This window comes from Solea senegalensis, linkage group LG18 (genome assembly GCF_019176455.1).
Source record: "Solea senegalensis isolate Sse05_10M linkage group LG18, IFAPA_SoseM_1, whole genome shotgun sequence".
Taxonomy (NCBI): Eukaryota; Metazoa; Chordata; class Actinopteri; order Pleuronectiformes; family Soleidae; genus Solea; species Solea senegalensis.
Window position 1 is genome coordinate 4,239,683 of NC_058041.1, and position 12,164 is coordinate 4,251,846.

The 12,164-nt window shown below is 39.6% G+C and overlaps 3 long non-coding RNA genes across 3 annotated transcripts; all 3 read left to right on the forward strand.

The window, feature by feature from the left end:
• Positions 1-1,964: 1,964 nt before the first annotated feature.
• On the forward strand, positions 1,965-6,881 carry LOC122759642. Its single transcript, XR_006358285.1, has 3 exons — positions 1,965-3,262; positions 3,582-3,693; positions 6,746-6,881. It is a non-coding gene; the product is annotated as an uncharacterized LOC122759642 (long non-coding RNA).
• An 8-nt stretch (positions 6,882-6,889) lies between these two features.
• On the forward strand, positions 6,890-7,560 carry LOC122759644. The gene is made up of 2 exons (XR_006358287.1): positions 6,890-7,101; positions 7,237-7,560. It is a non-coding gene; the product is annotated as an uncharacterized LOC122759644 (long non-coding RNA).
• Positions 7,561-7,761: 201 nt separating this feature from the next.
• On the forward strand, positions 7,762-11,207 carry LOC122759643. The gene is made up of 4 exons (XR_006358286.1): positions 7,762-8,076; positions 9,103-9,284; positions 10,229-10,413; positions 11,159-11,207. It is a non-coding gene; the product is annotated as an uncharacterized LOC122759643 (long non-coding RNA).
• Positions 11,208-12,164: the final 957 nt, after the last annotated feature.

Genomic DNA, 12,164 nt, shown 5'->3' on the forward strand with positions numbered 1-12,164 from the left:
TGTCAACTATATATTGGTCCATATCAACACGGACACTTTTATTTATTCTACTAAACCACTGCTCCTGAACAGTTTTTTTTAGATATTCTAGATCCTATATACTCAACAGTTTGAATGGTATACTGACATTTTTTGTTGAGGACATTGTTTGACATTTTGGACAGTTTACTAAATAATCTCGTTTTGGACAGTATGAAGGCAGTTGTTGACATTATACTGTATAATATTGTTTACATTCTTTGACATTTTGGACAGTTTACTAAATAATCGACATACTCAAGTTATATTTACATGCACAGTTCATATTTTAACTTTTTGTTGACATAGTAGGACATTTTGGACAGTTTTTGACAGTATGAAGGCAGTTGTTGACATCATACTGTATCATGACATATTGGACACTAAGACAGTTTTTTGAAAATAGTTGCATTGAAAACACACACGCACATGGTTAGACGGTGATCGTGTGTTTGTTGCGGAGCAGTGACGTCACATTAGCAGTAGCAGCCTCGCAGGTGTAATCTGAACACCTATTATCGGATCACTCAGGTCGGATGTTAACAGCAGGTTTGAACAGAGCGTCAACAGAGAAGCTAAGACATGTGTGGCTCACATTTAAGCAGCAGTTACCATATGTTTATTCCCGCTGCTCCTCGTCCTCTTCCTGTTTCTGTCTCCGTGTGGAAGAAGCTCCGACAAGGGAAGTGGAACATTCCATACAGATCGACACAGAGGGGAGGAGTGGAATGTACCAAGTCACGGAAAGTACAGAAATTCTTCTAAATCAGTGTGTCTTTGCGCAGGAGCAGCAAAAAAGCATTTTTGCTTAAACAGAGTAAAAAAAAAAAAACACCACTTATAGCAAATGCTGCCACCTGCTGGACGTGCTTTCTCCCCCTCATCTTATAAAAGCTGCTCCTTATCTTAAAATGATCAACAATAAATTGATATTTTATCCTTGGACGTTTTTTGTCGGTATACTATTGTATATTTTGCCAGTTCATATTTTAACAATTTAGTTTTTTGGACATATTATACTAGGACAGTTTATAATATAAACTATTTTTTGTTGTTGACAGTGTAGTAGGATATTTTATGATGACTTATGATACTCGTTTCATGGCGAAACAAAATTCCAATGGTTGCTGTGGCCACGCCCTTTTGAATCGGCAAGACCCTTTTCTTTTTACATAACTTTTCATATTTGATGCGTCGAGTACAAATTAACGTGTCTTTTATGTTGCTACGATTAACGCACTCACAAGTTTCACCAAACGATTATATTAAATAATAATTGTGTGTAAACAAGGTTGTTGGAGACAAACCCCTGCTGGTGTTTACCTGCCTCGCTGTGACATTTTTGTGGCTGTGAGATTTTAAAGTATCACTATCTCCCTTCAGCTCATTTTTCTTCCTCCTGCTTCTCTGTTATCCTTCTCTCTCTCTCTCTCTCTCTCTCTGTGTGAGAATATGTGGGTGTTTTCTTCCTGTAGGTGGTTCTCTGGCAGTGCGACAAGAACGACAGAGATAACAATATGTTCAGCTCATAATTCCCAGTAATGAACGGTTAGATCTGAGCCAGGTGTTTGTTCTACAATTAAATCAACGTGATAACCATTGTTTTAGTTTTAATTATACATATACATCATTTTTTTTAACAACAAATAGATTGCTTGATTATTTTCAGATGACAAAACTCTTTGCTTGTTCGGCATTTTTTTCGGATCATTCGAGGCCGTTTGTGGTGTAGATGTCTGAGCCAAGAGCAGGCGACTAAATCTAATCCCTCAGGCAGAGAATAATCCTCTCAGTCATGTGGCGTCCTAATGAGAACCTGAGAGTCCTGGATCATCCCAAAGTCACATTTCCCAGTCTAAACTAATAAAAACTTAGTTCTGGTTCACTCTCCCTCTCTCTCTGTGCTTTCTGGAGCTCCACTACAGTGACCATGCGCCTGCAAAATGGTTCGTTCCTGCAGGTTTAAAAGTCCAGATGAAAAAAAAAAGGTCCCGAAAGAAGCATGAAACAAGATGTGTGTGAAACCAAATCATTTATTTTGCACATCATCGGGCTCCAATGAACGTTTGCATTACAGGACGGCAGCACGTCTCCCACACGAGCTTATGTTGAGGTGAACAGAAGGAGAACAACAATAAATTAAATCACACAGACTTGAAAAGTGAAGTTGACCTTTCGTTCATTCTCGTTGGGAGTATTTCTGGCTCCTTTTGTTCAGTTCAGACCCAAACGTTGATGGCACTTGAAATAGTCTTAATATAAAGAGCAAGGTGTGGTTCGGCCTTACTGAAGTTCAAGATTAATGTCTTTAAAAAAGAACAGAAACAGAACGTGCAGCTCTTCTGAATCCATGTTACTTTTACTAGGCCAAACTGTACCAGGCCGCGTGGTGTGCATGTCCCTCTCGGTCCTAACGCTATTACTCCGCTCCGTTCTGTCCCGCCGTCGCGTCGCCAGCCGCTTCCTTCACTTGGAGCAGCCGGAGCAGCTCGACTGCCTGTCGGAGTCGAGCTGTGGCGACACAGTGTCTGGCACGATGAACTTTAGGACGCCGTTCTCCGTCGCCATGATGTGCTTCACCAGGAGGTTTGCGGCGCCACTGATGTTGAGATTGTCCTGCAAAAGAGAAATGAAATGAAAACCTACAGAGTGCCGTGGAAGAACGTCTTGGAGAACTTTCTCGTTCTTTGTCGCAATATTTTGTCAATTCATTTACTTAGTGTACTCATAATATCTCTATAAAATGTCAATATACGACAAATACAGCGTGGAAAACTAATTTTATCGCTTCTGTTTAGGGCTGCAACTAAACTGTCAATTATTTTCTCAATTAGTCCAGAAAATTGCAGAAAATGTTGGTCTGTGTTTCTCAAAATTGGAAATGATGCTCTCATCATCATTTTACTTCTAAAAAAAAATGTGATTAACTATCTTCCTCTCACCGTCACACCGACTGTCTTTAAAACACTTAAAAAAAGAGAAAAAAAAAGAAAAAAAAGACGGATGTATCGTTTGTTTTGCTCCATACGTCCTCCGGCTTCACCTGCCCCCTTCTGACCTTTGACCTTTCAGAATGCTGAGCCTCGACGCTAGATGAAAGGTGCTGTGGCAACACATACATGTCAGCAGAGGATGTTTGGAGGAGGACATGTGTGTATGTTTACACATATATATGTGTATACATACATGTGTATACACACATATATATGTATGTATATCAACATCTGGACAAACTCATAAGGAGGTAAAAATCAGATTTGATTCACAGAATCAGTTTTATAGCTCAATTTTTTTTTCGTCTTCTTATGTGTTGTTGAGAAAGTTATGAGTTATTAAGTTATTTATTGTTCATAAAAAGCAGCCAAGTGAACTTTGAACTGTGAAGAATGGGATTTTAAACATTTTGAGTGCTTTTATCTCACGTGTTTACATAGTTGGTCAGATTGTTTGGGTTATGCTGAAAAAAAGGATTTAAGACACTCTATATTGCACAGTCATATGGCCTCTGTATATACTGTAGGTTTTAACATTGTCAAATGTGAGAGAAACCTTAGAGAAAGTAGCTGATCTGTCACTGGTCGATTGCAGCGAGTCGAGTGCATCTACCTGGTGGGAAACTCAGCTCAAAGCGACCAGGAAATACCTGGAAGAAGAGTTGAGCGAGTGGGCTAAAATGTATGTCAAATCTATTTCCATATGAAGTCCAAAACAAATGTACATGTTTAGCGGATGTGTCGGGCCTCTCCAGCTCTGGTTTTGGATTTATTTGCCCAAACTTAAACTGCTAAATCAGGGTTTCTCACTACTGGTCCTGGGGAGCTACTGTCCTGCATGTTTTGGATGTTTCCCTGCTCCAACACACCTGATTCAAATGGTTAGCTCGTCAGTAAGCTCTGCTGAAGCCTGATAACGACCCATTTATTTGAATCAGGTGTGTTGGAGCAGGGAAACACCCTAAAACATGCAGGACAGTGGCAGAGGAGTGAGAAACCCTGTGTTACAGTACGTCCAAGTGCCACCTGGTCGTGAAATCCGTTCTGAAGACTCCTAGTGGATAATACCAACTGTCAATCATATTTACTGCACTTAATTATTGATTTTCTTCTAAATTAGGGTCCTCAAACTCAAATGACCGGGGGGGGCACTGAGCATCTAGTCTGGTCAGTCGGGGGCCGGTCAAGTGCGTAATCGCTTTAAAATAACAATTGTTGTGGTTTTTGTCGCCTATAAATAAGCCTCTTACATGTACTGGCTTTACAGACGGAGCCTGTGTTTCTTTTAAGTGCTTCCTTAAAGTCATACTACACTGAACAAAACAATCAAATTAAAATTAAAATTAAAATTAAAATTAAAATTAAAATTAAAATTAAAAAATAAAAACTCAAAGATCTAAAACATTTTCTAAAAATATTTTAATATTATAATATTTTTCTCAAATATTGTTCATAAAATCTGTCTAAATCTGTGTTCGTGAGCACTTCTCCTTTGCCAAGATAATCCATCCCACATCACAGATGTGGTATATCAAGATGCTGATTAGACAGTATGAATACTGTGCAGGAGTTCCTTAGGGCTGGCTACAATAAAAGGCCACTCTGAAATGTTCAGTTTTGTGAACAATATTTGAGGGAAATGGATTCATTGTGTATATAGAAGATGTTTTAGATCGTTGAGTTCAGCTCATGACAAATGGGAGTGTTGCATTTATATTTTTGTTCAGTGTTTAGAGGACTGAAGTATGTGTCGGGCCTCTCCAGCTCTGGTTTTGGATTTACATTACATTACATGTCATTTAGCAGACGCTTTTATCCAAAGCGACTTACAAAAGTGCATTTAAACATTTGGGTACATATAAGAGCTAGAAGTAAGTAAGAGCTTCAAGTAGAACAAACAATTAAGTGCTAGTCATAAGTGCGATGTACAAGTTTTTTTTTTTTGTTTGTTTTTTCGTCTTAGTCGAGGTAGAGTCGGAAGAAATGTGTTTTTAGTCGGCGTCGGAAGATGTGGAGGCTTTCAGCTGTCCGGATGTCGATGGGGAGATCGTTCCACCATTTGGGAGCGAGGACAGTGAACAGTCTCGAGTTCTGCGAGTGCCTCTGCGATCCTCTCAGTGAGGGGGCAGCGAGCCGGTTTGTCGATGCAGAGCGGAGTGGGCGGGCTGGGGTGTAGGTTTTGATCATGTCCTGGATGTAGGCTGGACCGGATCCGTTTGTAGCATGGAACGCAAGCACTAGAGTCTTGAAGCGGATGCGAGCAGCTACAGGAAGCCAGTGAAGGGAGCGGAGGAGGGGTGTAGTGTGGGAGAATTTTGGTAAGTTGAAGACCAGTCGAGCTGCTGCATTCTGGATGAGTTGCAGAGGTCGTATGGCACACGCAGGAAGACCAGCCAGGAGGGAGTTGCAGTAATCCAAGCGTGAGCTGACAAGAGCCTGGACCAGAACCTGTGCCGCCTTCTGGGTTAGAAGAGGCCGAATCCTTCGGATGTTGTGCAACATGTATCTGCAAGATCTAGCTGTTGCAGCAATGTTGGCAGTGAGGGAGAGATGGTCGTCAAGTGTCACACCCAGGTTCCTTGCGGTATGAGAAGGAGTTACCACAGAGTTGTCGAGGGTGATGGTTAGATCTGTGGTGGGAGAGCCCTTTCCTGGGAGAAAAAGAAATTCAGTCTTGTCAAGATTGAGTTTCAGGTGATGGTCAGACATCCACTGAGAGATGTCAGTCAGACAAGCGGTGATCCGTTCTGCTACCTGTGTGTCGGAGCTGGGAAAAGAGAGAATGAGTTGGGTGTCATCGGCGTAGCTGTGATAGGAAAAACCACGAGAGCGAATAACCGAACCAAGAGAGTTGGTGTATAGAGAGAAGAGGAGAGGGCCCAAGACAGAACCCTAAGGGACCCCAGTAGCTAGAGGACAGGGTTCCGACACGGATCCTCTCCAGGTTACTCTGTATGTTCGGTTTTGAAGATAGGACGAGAGTAGGGTAAGTGCAGAGCCTGAGACACCTAGTTCTTGAAGGGAGGAAGTCAGGATCTGGTGGTTAACTGTGTCAAACGCTGCAGAAAGGTCCAAGAGGATGAGCACAGAGGAGAGAGAGGCAGCCCTGGCAGTGTGGAGTTGCTCAGTGACAGCAAGAAGATTTAATTACCCAAACTTAAACTGCTACTTTTTGGGGGCAACTTTGCATTATCGTGATACATCAGGGTTTCTCACTCTTGGTCCTGGGGAGCCACTGATGTTTCCCTGCTCATACATACCTGATTCAAATGGTCAGCTCCTCAGTAAGCACTGTTTAAGCCTGATAATGACCCATTTATTTGAATCAACACCTGAACACTTTTTTTGCCACTTGGTCAAATGAAGAACAAATTTAAACAGCTTTTTCTAATCAATTAAATATTTTCACATCTTTTACTCATAAAACGAGGAACACAGTAAAGAGCAGTGTTTTTCAATCCCAACTTCCTCTGTTGTTGTGGGAATGAGACGTGTATCTCAGAGCCACTGTCTGATGATGAAATAACACATTTATCTCTGGAAATTAGGAACAAAAAAAACATTGTATTTTTTTTGGATGAAGTGGCCTCTTAAGGCTCAAGTCAGCAAGTGCCATCTTGTGGTTGGCAGTGAATACTGCATTTGAAACTGAATGTGTGTGAGTCGACTTGAAGCAGACCCGTTATGTTGAGGCTGTTATTTCATGATTAAATTAATTGTTTGTTTGTTTTTAGTGTTGGAGCTGCTGGTCTGTTCCCTGCAGGCTGGTTTGGAGGTACTGGACTAAAATATATTTAAAGATGAACTTGTGCAACATTATGAACATTAAACAATTTTCAGTGTTGCCAGATATTTACATGACCAGCATGCAGGCGCTATGCAGGAAGTCCCTCCTGCTGACTGGTTACCTGGAGTATCTGATCCAGCATTACTATAGCAAAGACACCGCCGAGCCCCTCAAACCTCACGTCTACATCATCACGCCTGACCTCTGACCCTCAGCAGAGAGGCTGCCAACTCTCTCTCTCTTTCTCCATCCATCATCCACCAGGAAAGTGTACCAGCAGCTGGAGAGAAGAGGGGAGTAGCTGTGAGTAGCCAACCTGTTATAGGAACTTGAGGAGTGGTGTTGAATTTAGGGCTTTAGAGTTTATTGATGTGTATGTTCCATTTTGAGCAGAATATGGAAAAGTGAAGCAATTTTCTGTCATTTTCTGTCCCTTAGTGTGACACGAGGGAACCCACTAACTTAACCCTGATGCTCGGGCAAGAGTTCAGTTATTGAAGGACTAGAGCTGAGTTATTGAGCTGCTTCCACAGGCCATGTGTGAAATATTGCTGGGAGTGCAGTGTCTCTCTCCCTGCCCTTATGGACATTTATACCACACGCCTCACCCACAAAGCCATCAGGATTGCTGTTGACCCCACCCACCCAAAACTGTGCCATGTAATTTCTTGGTAAACAATTGCATGGATTTTCAACAAAAATTAATAAAGAGAATTCAGTGTTGATATGGGGCCCCACCACTGATCCACCATGTTCTGCAAACTGTTTCAATAGCTTTTTGTCAGATGTTAGTCCAACTCTGGACCAGATGAATAGCAGAAGATGATGGTTCTAATCTTACAATAAGAGCCGGCCCTGGGCATAGGCAGTATAGGCAAATGCTCGGGGCGCCGTCATCCGCAGGGGGCGCCGAAAACGGAGGAAAAAATAAATAAATAAAAATAATTATTATAAATACTACTTTTATTTATTTATTTTTACCAGTGCCATTATTACTATTATTTGGAAACATTATATAAGCCCACAGTAACATAAAGTCATAGCAAAGACTATTAAATAATGCAGAAGCCTTTTTTCTGGGTGCAATGAGCCTTTGCGCTGTGTGAGGGGGGCGGGGTCAAGAGTCCAGCTGCCTGAATCCGACAAGACCGTGACCCAGAGACGAAGAAAAAGATTAATGACACTGTATCGGAATTATGTCCAAAAGACTGAAGCCACCCGGCGCCCAAGGAAGGAAAAGAAGGAACGAAGAGGAAGAAAAACGTGAAAAAGATAGAGGTACAGTAAGGTCAATGTGATGAAGTTCATGAAATTACTAGTTTAATGCATCATAGTTACCGTTGTTGGAGCAGAGTGTTAGCTTGCTAGCTTACTTCGGACGATAGCAAAATTGTTTAATAATCAATAAATAGCTGAGTCGACGTGTGTTAATGTTACTCCACATTAAATTCATCAGGGACGTTTGGAAAACTTAACGTTAGGCCTGTTCAGGTGTTATTTTACAGGTGTTTTTCCTGCTTGTATGTCAGTTAAAATGCTTTTAGTTGTCCATCCCCTTTGTAATAGGGTGGTTGTAAGCCTTTGGTTTTATGTGTCACAGTTTATGTTTGTTAAAATTTACATCAGTGTTAAAGTGTATTACTGTTAATAGTTCATACCTTAGCTTTCCCATATCATTCATAGGCTATATATATATATATATATATATGTATATATATGTACATATATTCATTTCACTGCACTTTACTGGTTTTTGCACTCTGGTTAGACTGAATTGCATTGCAATGACAATAAAGTTGAATGAATCTCATCACATTTTCATTATTAGTCTATATTAGTCTCATGTATAGCACACCAAGCATCTGTTTTTTTATTCATATGTAACATGCAGTCGTAAAATATACTTCTCTTCTCTCTTCAGATGCACTTTTAAAATATTTCAGTACCACCCCCAGTGACACAGCATCAGGTGGTCCTGTCCTTTTTAATTTTATCACTTTCTTCTTTCTTTAGTTTTTATTTGGTGAGATATTTTTTACTCAAAGAAATAAAATCTTGAAAACACACATGCAGTTTCTGTGTGATTGTATGAAAGTTGATTGTGAAATTGACTGCTGCGATGCAAGGGGGCGCCAGCTAAAATCTTGCCTAGGGCACCAAATTACTCAGGCTGCTGCTTACACTGCTTACAATGAGTTGAATTTCACAACATTTTAAAATAACCCATAAAACAACGCTTAGCTTGTTAAAATATACTGCATCACTGTTAAACAGCTCACTGTTATGTTTATCTTGTCTTCACAGTGACCTCTGACCCTGATGTGAGGAGGACAACTCCACCAGTCAAAGTGAATCCGTTCACACTGGCAACACTGATGCTATTGTTGCATTGGAGTCTGGGATTAATAAAATTGAAGTAAAGAATAACAAGACGAGTGCTACAGTCACAACGTTTATTATGAAAGGTTTTCTGCTCCATGGTGGAGGTGAGTAAGCTGTAATGGGTATTGTTGACCAGTTAAGTCTAGGTTATCTCAGCTTAGATAATGGGTTTTGAGTAATAATAATAGATTAACTATGACATGTGCTGCTGCCTTTCTTGGCCAGGTCACCCTTGTGAAAGATATCTTGATGTCTCAATGGGTCTTTTATCTGATTATAATAAAATAAAATACAACCATGTTATTGTTATGTTGTGTGTTCTAATGTCAAATGTTGACTTGTCCAGATAACTTCTGGTAATACTGTCTTGTACTATTGCAAACTCCTAACTTATTCATACAACTTTTTGCTGCTAATTCCTACATTTATACTGTGAACTCCTACTCTCTTATTGTTTATTTTAATGTCAGTAAATGTCTTCTTTTACTGTGCACTTTATTTATTGTTTACTTGTGTCAGGCTATGTTGCATGCATTAAAAATCAGCTGAATAGATAAAAGATAAAGTTTCTGCATCCACGTCCATATTAATATCAACAAAAACTGTCAAAATGTCCTAGTGTGTTGAGAAAAACTGTCCAAATATAAACTGTCAAAAATGTCTTAGTATAATATGTCAACACAAACTAAACTGTTCAAATATATATGAACTGGCAAAATGTCTGAGGATAGTATGTCGACAAAAAACGTCCAGGCATAAACTGTTAAAAGTGTCCTAGTAATACTAAGACACAACAAGGAAAAACATCAATTTATTGTCATAACATTTATTGTTGATAACTTTAAGACAAAGAGCTCAAAGGGATCCTTTGGGCAGCTTTTATAAGAAGAGGGGGAGAAAGCACGTCCAGCAGGTGGCAGCATTTCTTATAGGTGGTGTTTTTTTTTCTGCTTTAGCAAAAAAAAACAAAAAACTATTTCAGCTGCCATTTTTTCTTTTATTTGACCTGCGATGACATGAACGTTGATGAACGTATTTTTTTTTACAGGTGGTGCTGCTCCTGCACAAAGAAACACTGATTTAAAAGCCTTTGTGTACTTTCCGTGACCTGGTACATTCCACTCTTCCCCTCTGTGTCGAGCTATGTGGAATGTTCCACTTCCCTTCTCGGAGCTTCTCCCACGCCGAGACAGAAACAGGAAGAGGACGAGGAGCAGCGGGGACAATAATGTGGTAACTGCTGTTTAAATGAGCCACACATTTCTTAGATTCTCTGTTGACGCTCTGTTCAAACCTGCTGTTCGATTAAACGTGCTACTGCTACGCTAATGTGACGTCACTGCTCCGCAGCAAACACACGATCAAATATGAACGTTCCTCGTATAGTGTGTCATCAAACACGTTAAAATATAAATTGTCCACATGTGTCATCAAAACATTGTACAAAATGTCAAAGAATGTCCTCACCAAAAAATGTCAGTAGACCATTAAAACTGTTGAGTATCTAGTATCTAGAATATCTAAAAAAATATATAAAAAACCTGTTCAGGAGCAGTGGTTTAGTAGAATAAATAAAAGTGTCCGTGTTGATATGGACCAATATATAGTTGACAATAAAAACTTAAAATTTTACTCACATTTCTTCACTCATTTACTGCAATGACCACATTTGGACACTCTAAAGTGGATACTACTTTGTCTCATCATGTCCCATGACTGAAGACCTACAAACAGCTGCAGTTAAAGGCACAGTTCATGTGTTTTCAAGCATGGTTGAATGAGGTCATTATCATCAGAATTTATGGCAATAAGAAAAAAAACCCAAGCCATGACTTTACAGTGAAGAGTAAAAAGAGGCTTTCAGCAGTGCTGTCACTAAATACATCAGAATCCTAATTGTTGAGATTTTAGAAATGTTTTTAGGAATGTTTTTAAAGTCATTTACAGTGTAACTCATCTACAGTATTGTTTGGAGCAGGTGCAGGAGGACCTGGCTGACCTGGAGGAGGACGAGGACGAGGACGAGGAGCAGCGTGGACAATTGTGTGGTAACTGATGCTTAAAAATGATCCACACATTTATTAGATGTTCTGTTGATGCTCTGTTCACACCTGCTGTTAACATCTGACCTGAGTCATCCGATCACAGCTGTTCAGATTACACCTGCTACTGCTATTGCTAATATCACGTCAAATGATGATTTAATTCTTTCTTTGTTACAAGGAACAAAGAAAACATTTTAATAAAAAACTAACAATTAATCCATTATTAAAGTATTTGACAATTCATTTAGTAATCGTAATTAATAATGCTGTAGTCGTTGCATCCCTACTTTTCCCTATTTTTTAAAATCATCAGAGACATCATATGATTTATTGCGATACTTGCAAAATCATACATTGTGATACACTGACACAACAGCACTAGTGAAAGTGACCACTTGGCACCATCTAGTGGACTGAAAGGTTAATATTTTATTGTGTTTATTTTTAATGCTAATCCACAAAAAACTTTGACGTTTATTTATAACATCAGTTCTAAACATTTTTATGGAACAAACCATCACTCTTTCACCTGTCATTTCATCACCTCACACGGACGATGTTAACAGCACTTGTCAACAGAGCCTCTGTTTAATGTGTCCACATCATTTTTACATTGTTAACAGGTGAAAACTAGGGCCCACTCAAAGTCACAAAATTCAATCAATAAATACACCATTCAATAATGACTACAATGTGCCATTCATTCATTCATTCAAATTGGAGTGAAATACATATACGTCTTATTAAATGTGACATTCATTCGTTCAAATACCAATTCATTTCATGTAAAAAAAACAAAAAAAAAAACAACAACAACATATCGAATGACTTGACTATTGAATGAATGATTTCATGGTCCTGTGTTGCAGTGCATCATCAATTGATTTGATGCTGATGGTGGGCGAGTATCAAATCAATTGATGGTGCACTGCAACACAG